Below are 12451 nucleotides of genomic sequence, written 5' to 3' on the forward strand. Positions count from 1 at the left end.
TTTCTTCAGCTTCAATTTGAACTTGCATATGAGCAACTGATGGTCTATTCTGCAGTCAGTCCCTGGCCTTGTTCTGACTGATGATACTGAGCTTTTCCATCATCTTTTTCCACAGATGTAGTCAGTTTGATTCCCGTGTATTCCATCTGGCGAGGTCCACGTGTATAGTCACCATTTGTGTTGGTGAAAAAAGCTATTTGCAATGAAGAAGTCATTGGTCTTGCAAAATTCTATCATGTGATCTCCGGCATCATTTCTATCACCAAGGCCATATTTTCTAACTACCAAGAAATTGGGCTACAGATACAGATTTAGGAAACATGGGCATATAGATGCTCTTTGAAGCTTTGTGAGTAAATAAGCCTCATATCTCTTGGCCAAGTTAAGAATATAGAAACATGACATCTGAGAACTAGAAGAGACATTAAAGATCATCTAGTCCAATTCGATTGCTTTATAAGTAGGGAAATTGAGGCTCAGTTAAGCGCTTTGTTCATAGTCATATAGCCTGACAGAATCTAGGATTTCCTTTCTTGGTTCAATGCATTTTCATTCACTTCTGCTTCTAAAATAGTACCTACTTAGCTTCAAAGTTATGGTAAATATTTGTTGAAAGAGATAAATAATTAACCCTGTGCAATATTGAATTTTCAATGATCAAAAAAGTTAAAAAAAGAAAAGAAACCACAAATGTATTACTTTAAAATATTGCACTATCAATATGAACTCAAATAAAGAAGCAGCTTGGTTGGCAGGCTGTTTGGCTCAGTAAAAAATGAATTCGCAGAATCATTTTTATCCAGAATTTATTGTAGCTGATGCAACCTCCTTTTTAAGAGAAGGCTTTAAATTAAAAGACCAATCTTTCCTTCATCATATAGAAGGAAAAAACTTGTAATGTAAAATCCCGTTTACTGAGTTGTTAAATTGGACAGTAAAGTTCTCCAGACCTTTGGGTTACACGCACACACATACACATACACACACGTACGCACACACTCAATTCTATTAGACAAACAGCATGTGAGTGTCCTGCAGGCAAAGCCAAGCGGTACAGGAGGAAGCTGCGAGATTCGAAGGAACAGCTCTCTGCACATATAGAACAAAATGAAAAAGGCACAGAGGGAAAAACAGATAAAGACTGCGACAAAATTTAGGGTGAAAAAGCTAATCTAGGTATTGCAATTAAAACAATGTGGCAATAACCTATCCAATAATTCCTTTCATGAAAGTACCTCTGGCTTGTTTAGGAAACTCCATAGCTGTGTAAGATGCTCCGAATATTATGTTCCAGATGTTGCTCGGCCTGTGGCAACAGCTGTGCTTTATCCCAGTGCCTTTATCCAGTAAAACCTCTGCTACCAAGACAACAGATGAGCATAAGCATCATTTAACCTCTTTGAGCTTCAGTTTCCTGATCAGTAAAATGAAGCAGGTGATCTCTTGAGAATCCACAAGGTCTTCGAAATCATAATTCCAAGGCTTACCAAGACGAAAATCAATAAGAAGAAGAAAATAGATTCTAAGATAATTTGATATTAACATCTTCTTTTCTGTGCTTGAGCAGAGCCGTGATCAGCCACATGAAAAGCCATGCTTGGACTTTGACCCTCTTTCTTTCTGCCTTAAAGTGCCTTGGTTTAGTATTTACCGAATCTTTAAAGTAGGAAATAGCGAACACCATTTTATAAAGTCAACTTCTCTAGTAATATGACGTATAATCCATCTTTCAAACATGATCTCAGATTAACTCTCCAACGCAAATATAAATGATTAAATTGTTTTCAATGCATTATTAAGATTATGGTAAAGACCTGGTCTAATTGGAGGTCAGGAGACAAGAAACCACTTTTCAAAGTTAGAGTTTGCACCTTTTTGGTGAGAGAGAATTCCTCTCCTGTTGATCTAAAGTCTCTGAGGTCTTTGGAGGAGCTGACGCCACACCAATGAATGGCAGTAGAATTGTGGAAGAGAAGTCTTCTACTTGCTGGTTACTCCTTAGGGCTAAAGCCTCTCTTCCTGTATCTTACTTAGATCAGCTAATTCTCTATATTTGGGGAGAAATTCCCCTCAGAGTGAACCCTGATTCCCATTGTTGCTCTAAATACTGACTCAGTTTAATGTCATTTCAAGGTATTATAGTGGGGAGCCACCATATTTTGCAGGACTTAGGCAGTAACAGAACAGGAAACTTTCCTGATATTATTACTATTATTTATATTTAACAATCACAGCTACTTGACTATTATATCTCTAGCAACTAGTACAGTGCCTGAGCTGCAGTACGCACACAGTATTTACTGAAGGATGAGTAAGTAAGAATGAATGAACAGATGTCCTTATAGTCTGGTGAAGAGTTTTATATGATTTGAAAGTGGAGAGGGGATTGCATTCATAGTTCACTTTAAAATTTCCCAAACTGACTCATGCCCTTAGTAGTTTCTTCCCCATCCAGAAGGTAGGTTCTGTGAGCTCCCCTTTTTCTTCTCTTGTGAATTGCGGCCTTTAAAAATCCTCTCATAGCTTATTCCCTGTTATGGATTGATTTGTGCCCCTACCCCAACACATGTGAAAGTGTTAATCCCTGTACTTATGAATGTAATCTTGTTTGGGTTCATACCAGAGTAGGTTGGGTCCTAAACATAACCCCTCTGAGCAGTGTCTTATAAAGGGGAACACAGACGTAAAGAGACAAACGCACAGTGGGAGATGCCATAAGACATTGGAGGTAGATGCAGATATTAGCGCAAGGAACACCAAGGATTGTCAGCAGTCAACAGACAGTAGGAGAGAAACCCACGGAAGGAATTGACACAACCAAGACCCCGATTTGGACTTTTAGCCTCCAAAACCACGAGAAAATAAATGTCTGTTATTTAAAGATGCCCACTTTGTAGTATTTTGTTGTGGCAGGCTAGAGAATGAAGACACCCCAAACCCAACACCCTACCTTACCTATCCTGTGTCACAACCCTTCATTTTGGATCCCATTCTTTTCTTTCTGCTCATAACTTTAAACTGGATACTTCAGATTTTGGGGGGGATTGTAGAGTCCACCTTTATTTAGGCAGGCACTTTAAGTACCTTGTCTCATTGATTATGTTTTCCATTTTATAAGTAAAGAAAATTAGGCTAAGAGATGCTAACACTAAGTAATTTGTCAGTTCCCACAATAGTAGGGTTTAAACCCCAATCTGCTTGACTTCAAAGCCTGTCCTCTTTTCCTACGACCATGTCACCTCCATCATTCAGGAATCTGGTGCCTCCTAAAGTAAAGGATATCCCCACCTCTTCTTAAATAGAAAATATTGAACATGAAAAAACCTTGATGACTCAAAGGCGTAATTAGAAATTTAATTTCCAGGGTCATGAAGATAACTGAAGTACACAAGACTATTTGACCAAGTTCAGAAGGGCCCCTGGTTACTATAATTTTGGAATCCTTGTGCCTGATTTTTTATCTGTCTTCTCCTTCATTACCAGCTATTGCGCCTATTTCTAGAAGTCTCTTGATCGCCTTCGAATTAGTTGTTTCTATTCTTTTGTGGAAAGAGTCCTGGTGGCACAGTGGTTAAGCACTCGGCTGCTAACAAAGATCAGTGGTTTGAACCCACCAGCCATTCCATGAAGATGTAGCAGTCTGCTTCCATAAAGATTACAGCCTTGGAAACCTTATGAGGCAGTTCTACTTTGTCCTATAAGGTCACTGTGAGTTGGAATGATTCAGCAGCAATATATTTTTTTTTTTTTTTAGATCTTTTGCGGGCTAAGAAACCAAGTAATCAGGTATCTTGATTACCTAGCTAAAAATCCTGTCATAGCTTACTCCGTTATGGGTTGAATTGTGCCCTTCCCCCAACCCTAATCTATGTTGAAGTCCTAAACCCTGTGCGTATTGCTACCGTAACAGAAATACCACAAGTGGGTGGCTTTAAAGAACAGAAATTTCTCACAGCTCAGGAGGCTAGAAGTCCAAATTCAGGCTGTGGCTCTAGGAGGAGGTCCTTCTTTATCCATTTCAGCTTTTAGTAGTAGCCAGCAACCCTCGGAGCTCCCAGCTTGCAGATTCATCTGTCTCCATTAAAAAGCATCTGCCGGCTCCCTGTGTCTGCATGTGTCTCTGTGTCTAGTCTAGTCTTTTTATGACACAAAAGTGACTAGGTTTAGGATCCACCCTACACTGATATGGCCTCATTAACATAACAAAAGAAAACCTCTATTTTCAAACAGGATCACCTCCACAGTTACAGGAGTTACAATTTCAACACACATTTTGCGGGGACACAGTTCAATCCATAAGGCCAGGCTTTCCGGATTGTGTCTAAAATGGCAGAAGACAGTTGCCGAGTGAGGGATTAGGAAGACGGAGGTAAAGTATAGGAGCTTAGTGAACGAGCTCTGTGGCATTTATTTTAACTTCTCAGAGACCTTTTCCTTTCAGCTATGTTCTCTATGGCTGAGATTATTGGAAAAACGACCTCTGGGTAAGTGAGTTAGTGCTGCAAAAAGGCATTGTTTCCTTCGAAACAAGTAAGAATGGCAGCTAATACTGAATTCTATTTTCTCTGTGGGATGCGTTCTTTGTTTAAAAATAAGTCAACAAAAAACCCAACAACAAAAAGGGTGGAGCAATATGCTCTCAGAAGGAAGGCCTAAAGTGAGTCACATTATATGAATAGCTAGGTTGATAGGAAAATAAACACTGTTTTGCTTATAACACTGAAAAGTCAATAAGCAGCAAATGAACTTCAGAGCAGCCGGGCCAATATTCATTTAGATCTCCTTTGCAGTTAAAGAACAACACCCAAGCCAAACTGAGCAATAGTAGTGAACACAATGCCCAGAAAGGGTACATATGCAGGGGATCAATTGGTGTAGAAATAAATTTGCAAAACTTCCTAAGACAACAGTAGCTTATCAATGGAAAGAATGACGAAGAGGTTCCTTCACACATGATTTTAAAATTCTGTAGTTTAAACTATAGTAAAGAACTCGAAAATGGAAACTGATGGTAAAATGTTTAGAACACCAAAATGGGAAGAAAACTCCTACAATCTCAAAATTTTATGCTCTTGATGATTGTCCAGTAGAAATCTAATGGCCTTTATCTGGTTTTAATACTGCCCATTTTTCACCTGCCTCATGACAAAAACATCTCTTTTACACATGCCCTTCAGGACTTCTCAATACTATCTTCAGGTGGCTATAAAACAAACAAATCAACAAACCTGTTGCCTTCGAGTCTATTCCTACTCATAGCAACACTATAGGACAGAGTAGAACTGCCCCATAGGATTTCCAAGGAGCGGCTGGTGGATGTGAACTGCCAACCTTTTGGTTAGCAGCCATAGTGCTTAACCACTGAGCCACCAGGGCTCCTAGGTGGTCATAGAGATGTTTTATTAAAGAATAAAAGAAATCTTTCCAACCACTGTCTTGGACTGTAAGCCTAGTTTGTTTACCAGAGATCTTAAGCAGGTTTATCTTGTATGCCAGGTCCTATTGTTTGACAGTGCCCTCCTAAAGTGCTAGTTTAGAAAGTTTCTGAATGCACAATTTGTGCTCAGCAGGAAGGAATGCAGTGGTTGATTAACAATGTCTGCCATGGACAAGATATTGTTGATGGAGATATGCATACCAAAAAATTGCCATCCCTCTCCTATAGCCTGCCTACAGTGAACCAAGAGAGACCTAGATCTTTCTAAATTTCTCTCTTTGGCGCTGGGCTCTGTGTTTATTAGAAACATCAGCTACCTCTATCCAGTACCTGCTTGTGGAATATTCAAGTATTTTGTTTCTGTATTTGAGGAGTATATAGTGTATATGGATTTGTTTGTTGGCTTCTTGATGGGTTGATTATATAATCTGGCTAGCGATGGAAACAATTTGTCTTAGTTATATAGTGCTGCTATAACAGAAATACAAGTAGATGGCTTTAACAAACAGAAGTTTATTCTCTCACAGTCTAGGAGGCAAGAAGTCCAAATTCAGGGTGCCAGGGAGAAAGTCCTTGTCATCAATCTTCCCCTAGTCTAGGAGCTTCTCAGTGCAGGTACCCTGGGTCCAAAGGACACGCTCTGCTCCTGGCACTTCTTTCTTGGTGGTATGTGGTCCCTCTCTTTCTGCTTGCTCTTCTCTCCTTTTATCGCTTGTAAGATAAAAGGTGATGCAGGCCACACTCCAAGGAAATTCCCCTTACACGGATAAGGGCTGTGACCTGAGTAAGAGTGTTGCATCCCACCCTAATCTTCTTTAACATAATCTAATCTTGCCTCATCAACCACAGGCAGAAATTAGGATTTCCGACACACAGGAAAATTACATTAGATCACAGAATAGAGGACAACTACACAATACTGGGAATCACGGCCTAGCCAAGTTGGCACATATTTTGGGGGGACACAATTCAATCCATAACACAACTTAAGGTGATTGAGGAGTATTTAACACATATATGTGTTCAGTATGAACACACACACTCACATACCCACATACACACACACAACAAAAGACTATATCCCAATGAAGGTTTTCTCCGTTTCTTAGCCTATATCCTTATATAACCTGAATCTCTTTCTTCCGAATATTTTTTAAAAAATTAAACCAAAGAGAGAAAATTTTCAACCAGATTATATAGAAGGCAAAAGACTGACAACATTTATGAACAGGAAATGTTATGATTCATGGGATAGTAAAAAATTATTCAAATAATTCCATAAACTTGAAGGTGCGTTGGACTGAGAACTAAATGGGACAGCTCTTTAGAAGTCAAAGGAGGAAAGAAAGAGAGGAAGGAGGGAGAAATGTTACATTCAGATATGAAGTCACTCAAAGAGTGTTGGACTCCTTGAGGCCCTTACGGTCTAGTCTAGGTTGGTGCGTGAGGGTACCTGGGCCATGTACGGAGACCTACCAGACCCAGAGGAATAGCGGGAGCCATTGTGGTACCTGGAGAAGCTGCTGATGCATAGCTGTGTCCACTGGACCAGGGGACAGCAGCAGGGTAATAGCAAAGGCTGTTATTTCTGATAGTGTGACCTGAGTAGCACTAAGTCGCCATTAGGACTATGGCGTAGGAGTAAAGCAGAGGCCATATTCTCCGTATTCAGCAAAATGAGGGCCACAAGCTAGAAAGCCATAGCACCAGAAGCAGCCTAGAAAGACTACAGAGCTTCAGAGAAGCATTAACCCCTGAACATGAATACCATGGGCCTATTTCTCGAACATTTATGACACCCCCTAAGGACTCCCAGAAACCCATGGGCAGGGGTCCTGAGGAGGAGGTGGAAATTCTTGTATGAGAAGGGGAGGTTAGAGTTAGGATACTTTGCTTTACAAGCCAAAATGGCTGATAGACAATCCCCCATCTACATTTTTTTCTGAAAACAACTACAATGAGAGAATCTGTATTGACATCACAGAATATTTTTAATGGCTTTTTTAATTTTTTATTTTAAGCACAATACATGTCTATTGTACAGTATTCAGGAAAAATAGAAAGGGAAGGGAAAATGAAAATCATTCATAATTTCAACATGGTTCTTCTTGGTCTTTTGCTATTCTTTATAAATTTTAGAATAAGCTTTTCAAGATCCATAAAAATATTGTGTTCGGATTTTGATTGGTATGACATTAAACTTACAGACTAGTTGGAAAGAACTGACATCTTTAAGATATTGACTCAATAGCTTCATTTATTTAGCTCTTTTTAAATGTTTTTCAATAAAATTTTATAATTTTCTCCATAAATATCTTTTGAAAGATTTATTCCTAAGTATCTTATGTTTTTGTTACTATTTTTAATAGCATAACTTTAAAAGATTATATTTTCTAACGTTTGTTCTGGTGTATAGAAATGAAATTGATGTTTGTATTTTGATCTGATATCTGTCAATCTTGTGGAATTTGCATATTAATTCTAATAATTTCTAGATTTCCTTGGTTACCAAGCAATTTTTTTAAATTTCTAAGCTTTGCAACTTTTATTTCTTTTTCTTATCCTATTGCACTAGCTAGGACCTTCAGTACAATGTTGACTAAAAGCAATGAGAGCAGATATCTTTGCCTTGCTCCTGATTTTAAAGAGAATGCTCGTAATATTTTCCCATTTAAATTGTGTCTGCTACAGGATTTTTGTTAGATATTCTTAAACTGGCTAAAGGAGTTCTTAGTTTACAAAAGTTTTGACCTCGAATGGGTGTTAAATTCCACCAAATACTTTTTCTGCATCTATTGAGATATCATTGTGATGAATTACATTACAATACTCTCTATGTTAAGCCATCATTGCATTTTTTGCTGAAACAAAAGCATGATGTATTTTACTAACTACATTGCTGGATTCAATTTGCTAATGGTTGTTTAAATTTTTGCATCTATGTATGTGAGATTATTCTGTAATTTTCCTGTCTTATGATGTCCTTATCTGGTATAGGAATCAAGGTGCTGAGCAAAGTTTTAACTCCTGATTCAATTTCTTCAATGGTTACAGTACGTCACATTTGCTATTTATTTTTTAATCAATTTTTGCTAGTTAAATATTTCTAGCAAACTATCTTATCTATTTTTGTATATTTATTGGCATAAAATTGCTCAGAGTATACTCTTACTCTTTTCTCTAAAATCTTAAGCTGGAAGATAGGTTGAAGAGCATAGTTCCCAGCCAAATTTTCAAATCTTTAGTCTCTATCGTATTTTTCACAAATAACATGCCCACACATATAACACGGGCATAGCACACTTAGGAAAGTAATAGGGGGGTATTGTGCAGTTGGCAAAAAAACGTGTAACTCATGTGTTATTTACATAAAAATATGGTAATATTCACTTATCTAATGGATTCTGCTAGGCTATGGATTCTTCTTTTCTTGCTGCTGAAGTTTGATTTCTAACTACATGGAGGGAAGCCTCTTCTTGGGGAACAAATTGATCAGTCTGTGGTTCCTCTCCCGGCACAAGCAGTGCAAAAGATACTAAACCTTCCCAGAATATGACGCTCCCACAGGCCCTCCTGTCTATACCCTTCCCATCAACACCTTCTTGTGTAACATTGTGTTATTTGTCCACCCCACCTCACCCCACCCTGTTGCATTCCTGGGGCTTGTAATTCTTTAGTGGACACATATACAGGGGAGCATGAGGAGGTATTGAGACAGAAGTGGACACAAGCTGGGGAAGCCATGTGGCACCCCATGATGACCACTTAAGTGGCCATGTGAATGCTACTAACTTTGTCCCAAAGGTCTGGATGATGGATCCTTCTGCACAACCCCAGCTGGGTCAGTCAGATTCTCTCTCCCACGAAGGTGGAGCTTGCAGGGAGAAGCAGAGACGGAACTTTGTTACTGTAATAGCAGAAAGCCAGAGAACAGATCCTGCCTTCCTGCTGTGGGCCCCTGAAGTTTTCCCAGTTCTGCCATCTAAGAAGTTAAGTTTTCAGCTTTTCCTTTGATTCTGGAACTACCCTGATATTCTTCCACTAAATCTCCTTTTTGACCAAATTGGCAAGAGTTTGTTTCCATTTCTTGCGCAGCTTAATAAATGTTGTTGTTGTGGTTGTTAGGTACCACCAAGTCAGCTCTGACTCATAGTGACCCCATGTACAACAGAACAAAACACTGCCTGGTCCTGCACCATCCTCACAATTGTTGCTGTGTTTGAGCCCATTGTTGCAGCCACTGCGTCAATCCATCTCATTGAGGGTCTTCCTCTTTTCCGCTGACCCTCTACTTTACCAAGCATGATATTTTTCTCCAGGGACAGTTCCCTCCTGATAACATGTCCAAAGTACATGAGACGAAGTCTTGCCATTCTTGCTTCTAAGGAACATTCGGGCTGTACTTCTTTTAAGGCAGACTTGTTCGTTCTTCTGACAGTCCACAGTATATTCAATATTCTTTGCCAATGACATAATTCAAATGCATCAATTCCTCTTCTGTCTCTTTATTCATTATCCAGCTTTCAAATGCAGACGAGGCAATTGAAGATATCATGGCTTGGGTCTGGTGCACGTTAATCTTCAAAGTGACATCTTTGCTTTTTAACCCTTGAAAGAGGTCTTTTGCAGCAGATTTGCCCAATGCAATGTGTGGTTTGATTTCTTGACTGATGCTTCCATGGGCATTGATTGTATATCCAAGTAAAATGAAATCCTTGACAACTTTAGTATTTTCTCTGTTAAGCTTAATAAATACAACTTAATAAATGTTGAAGAAATGAAACAGCCCAGTCATGATAGAATGTAGTTCTTCATGAAAGAGAGCTAGTGGCTGCTGGTTTTTTCTGGCAGACAAAGGTGGGAATATAAGCGTTTATAAGATTGAGATTTCCTCTTACCTTCTTTGTTAGTCCTGTTCATGATCTCATCTATACTCTGGTAAATGGAACTTCCTTCAGGGGTCAGGCAGGTTGTTGCTAATGTCCCCAATTGTTGTACCTTTTGGTACTTAGAAAAGTGGGAAATAATTATGCTAAGTATATAAGTAAGCAAACTGATCTCTTTCAGAATAGGATCTATGTCTTGTTTACCTTTGTATTCCCTATGCATTTTTTAAAGTTGAAGGAACAAACGTAAAAAAAAAAAAAAAAAAGAAAGAGAATGTAAAAGATCATCTGCTTCCCTGTGCCTCTAGACCTGCACTATCCAACACAGTAGCCAGTAGCCACTAGCCACGTATCACTATTGAGCACTTGAAATGTGTTCTGAATTGAAGTGTGTGTAACCCTGGTGGTGCAGTGGTTAAGTGCTACAGCTGCTAATGAAAAGGATGGTGGTTCAAATCCACCAAGTGCTCCTTGGAAACCCTATGGGGCAGTTCTCCTCTGTCCCATAGGGTCGCTATGAGTGGAATTGACTCTAGGGCAATGGGTTTGGTTTGGTTTTTTGGTGAGTAGAAAATACACACTGGATTTTGAAGACTTACAACAAAAAAAATTAAGAACGTAAAATAGGTCATTAATAGTTTTATCTCCTGATAGCATGGAGCGAACCACATGGAGGGAAGTATTTTAGATATATTGAGTTAAATAAAATATATTACTAAAGATATATTATTAAAATTAAATTAACTTGCTTTTTTAAAATTTTTTAATGTGGCTTCTAGAAATTTTAAAATTGCTGAAGCGGCTCACATTATATTTTTATAGGATAGTACTATTCTAGGCAATTTTTTCCTTAAACCACTCAAGATAGATGGTGATGTGGTTTATTTTTGAAGATTCACAGAGATAGAGGTAAGTAGTTTATGTTCATACATCCTCTGAGTCAAGAAAAACCTCCTCTAGCTATCTAAAAGAACAAATATTTTATGGGTATCCATAATAGAGGATTGCAAATTTTTTCTCTACAGGGCCAGATCTTTAATATTTTAGGTTTTAAGTGCTAAATGGTCTCTGTATTCTGATCTGTAGTACAAAAGAAGCCACAGCAACACCTAACAGAATGAGTCTGGCTATGTTTTAATAAAACTTTATTTACAAAAGCAGGTGGCCAAGCAGTCACTGGTAATTTCTAAGCACATAATAACAGGCATGACAAAAAGAAGTTACCAGTAAGACAGTAAAAATTTAAAATTAAAAAAAAAATGAAAGAGTTACCAGACCTGATAAGATGAGAAAATTCAACACCAGTAATCAAGTCCTATTCAAAAATATGCATTGTCTTATTTTTGTAATTATTGAATTAATATGGTATAGGGGAGGCACTAGATCTGAAATCATGAAAAGTCTATATTAAAGCTTAAGTATTTTAATATAACATATTTTTTCAAGTATATGCACACTACGTTTCATACTGCACCATGCAGCACTAATTTTTTATAAAGCTATTTGTCTCTGAAATTGCTTTGATTACAAAGTTTTCCCATTTGTTTTGACAAATAGGATATCTTTGAACCTGCTTTAATAAATTTATTTTAGAATACAAGGTAATTTACATATTTCATTAATTATATATTAAACCATCTAAATGACTTGAAAACAGCTGATTTTCTAAAGTGGGTTTAATATTTTCCTCCAAAATATTTTTAAACCATTCATTTACATGACAGACCCTGTAATACAAAAGAAATCTCTGACCCAGTCATGACAAATTCTAAATCAGTGGCATCTAAATGAGTTCACCCACTGGCTAAACAGCCACATCTGTCATTAATCTCTTCGTAAAACTGTTATTTTTCTGTTTAAAAGAGATACTAAAATTATGTTCTTGTAAGTTAGGGTTTAAAATTAGAAAAGGATATATGATGCCTTTAAAGAAGATAGTTGGCTTCCAAAAAGCAGTTTGTATTCCATTCTGGGTTAGAGATTGTTACCAAAGAGACAGCTCAACTTCATCAGTAGGCTTCTAGGAGTGGGAATCTAGTGGACTCTCAGGAAATATTTGTAGAAAGAAAAAAGAAGGAAGAAAGAAAGAAGGAAGATGGAGGGAGGGAAGGTGAAAGAAGGACAGGCT

The sequence above is a fragment of the Trichechus manatus genome, unplaced genomic scaffold, assembly GCF_000243295.1.
Source record: "Trichechus manatus latirostris isolate Lorelei unplaced genomic scaffold, TriManLat1.0 scaffold00045, whole genome shotgun sequence".
NCBI classification, from domain to species: Eukaryota; Metazoa; Chordata; class Mammalia; order Sirenia; family Trichechidae; genus Trichechus; species Trichechus manatus.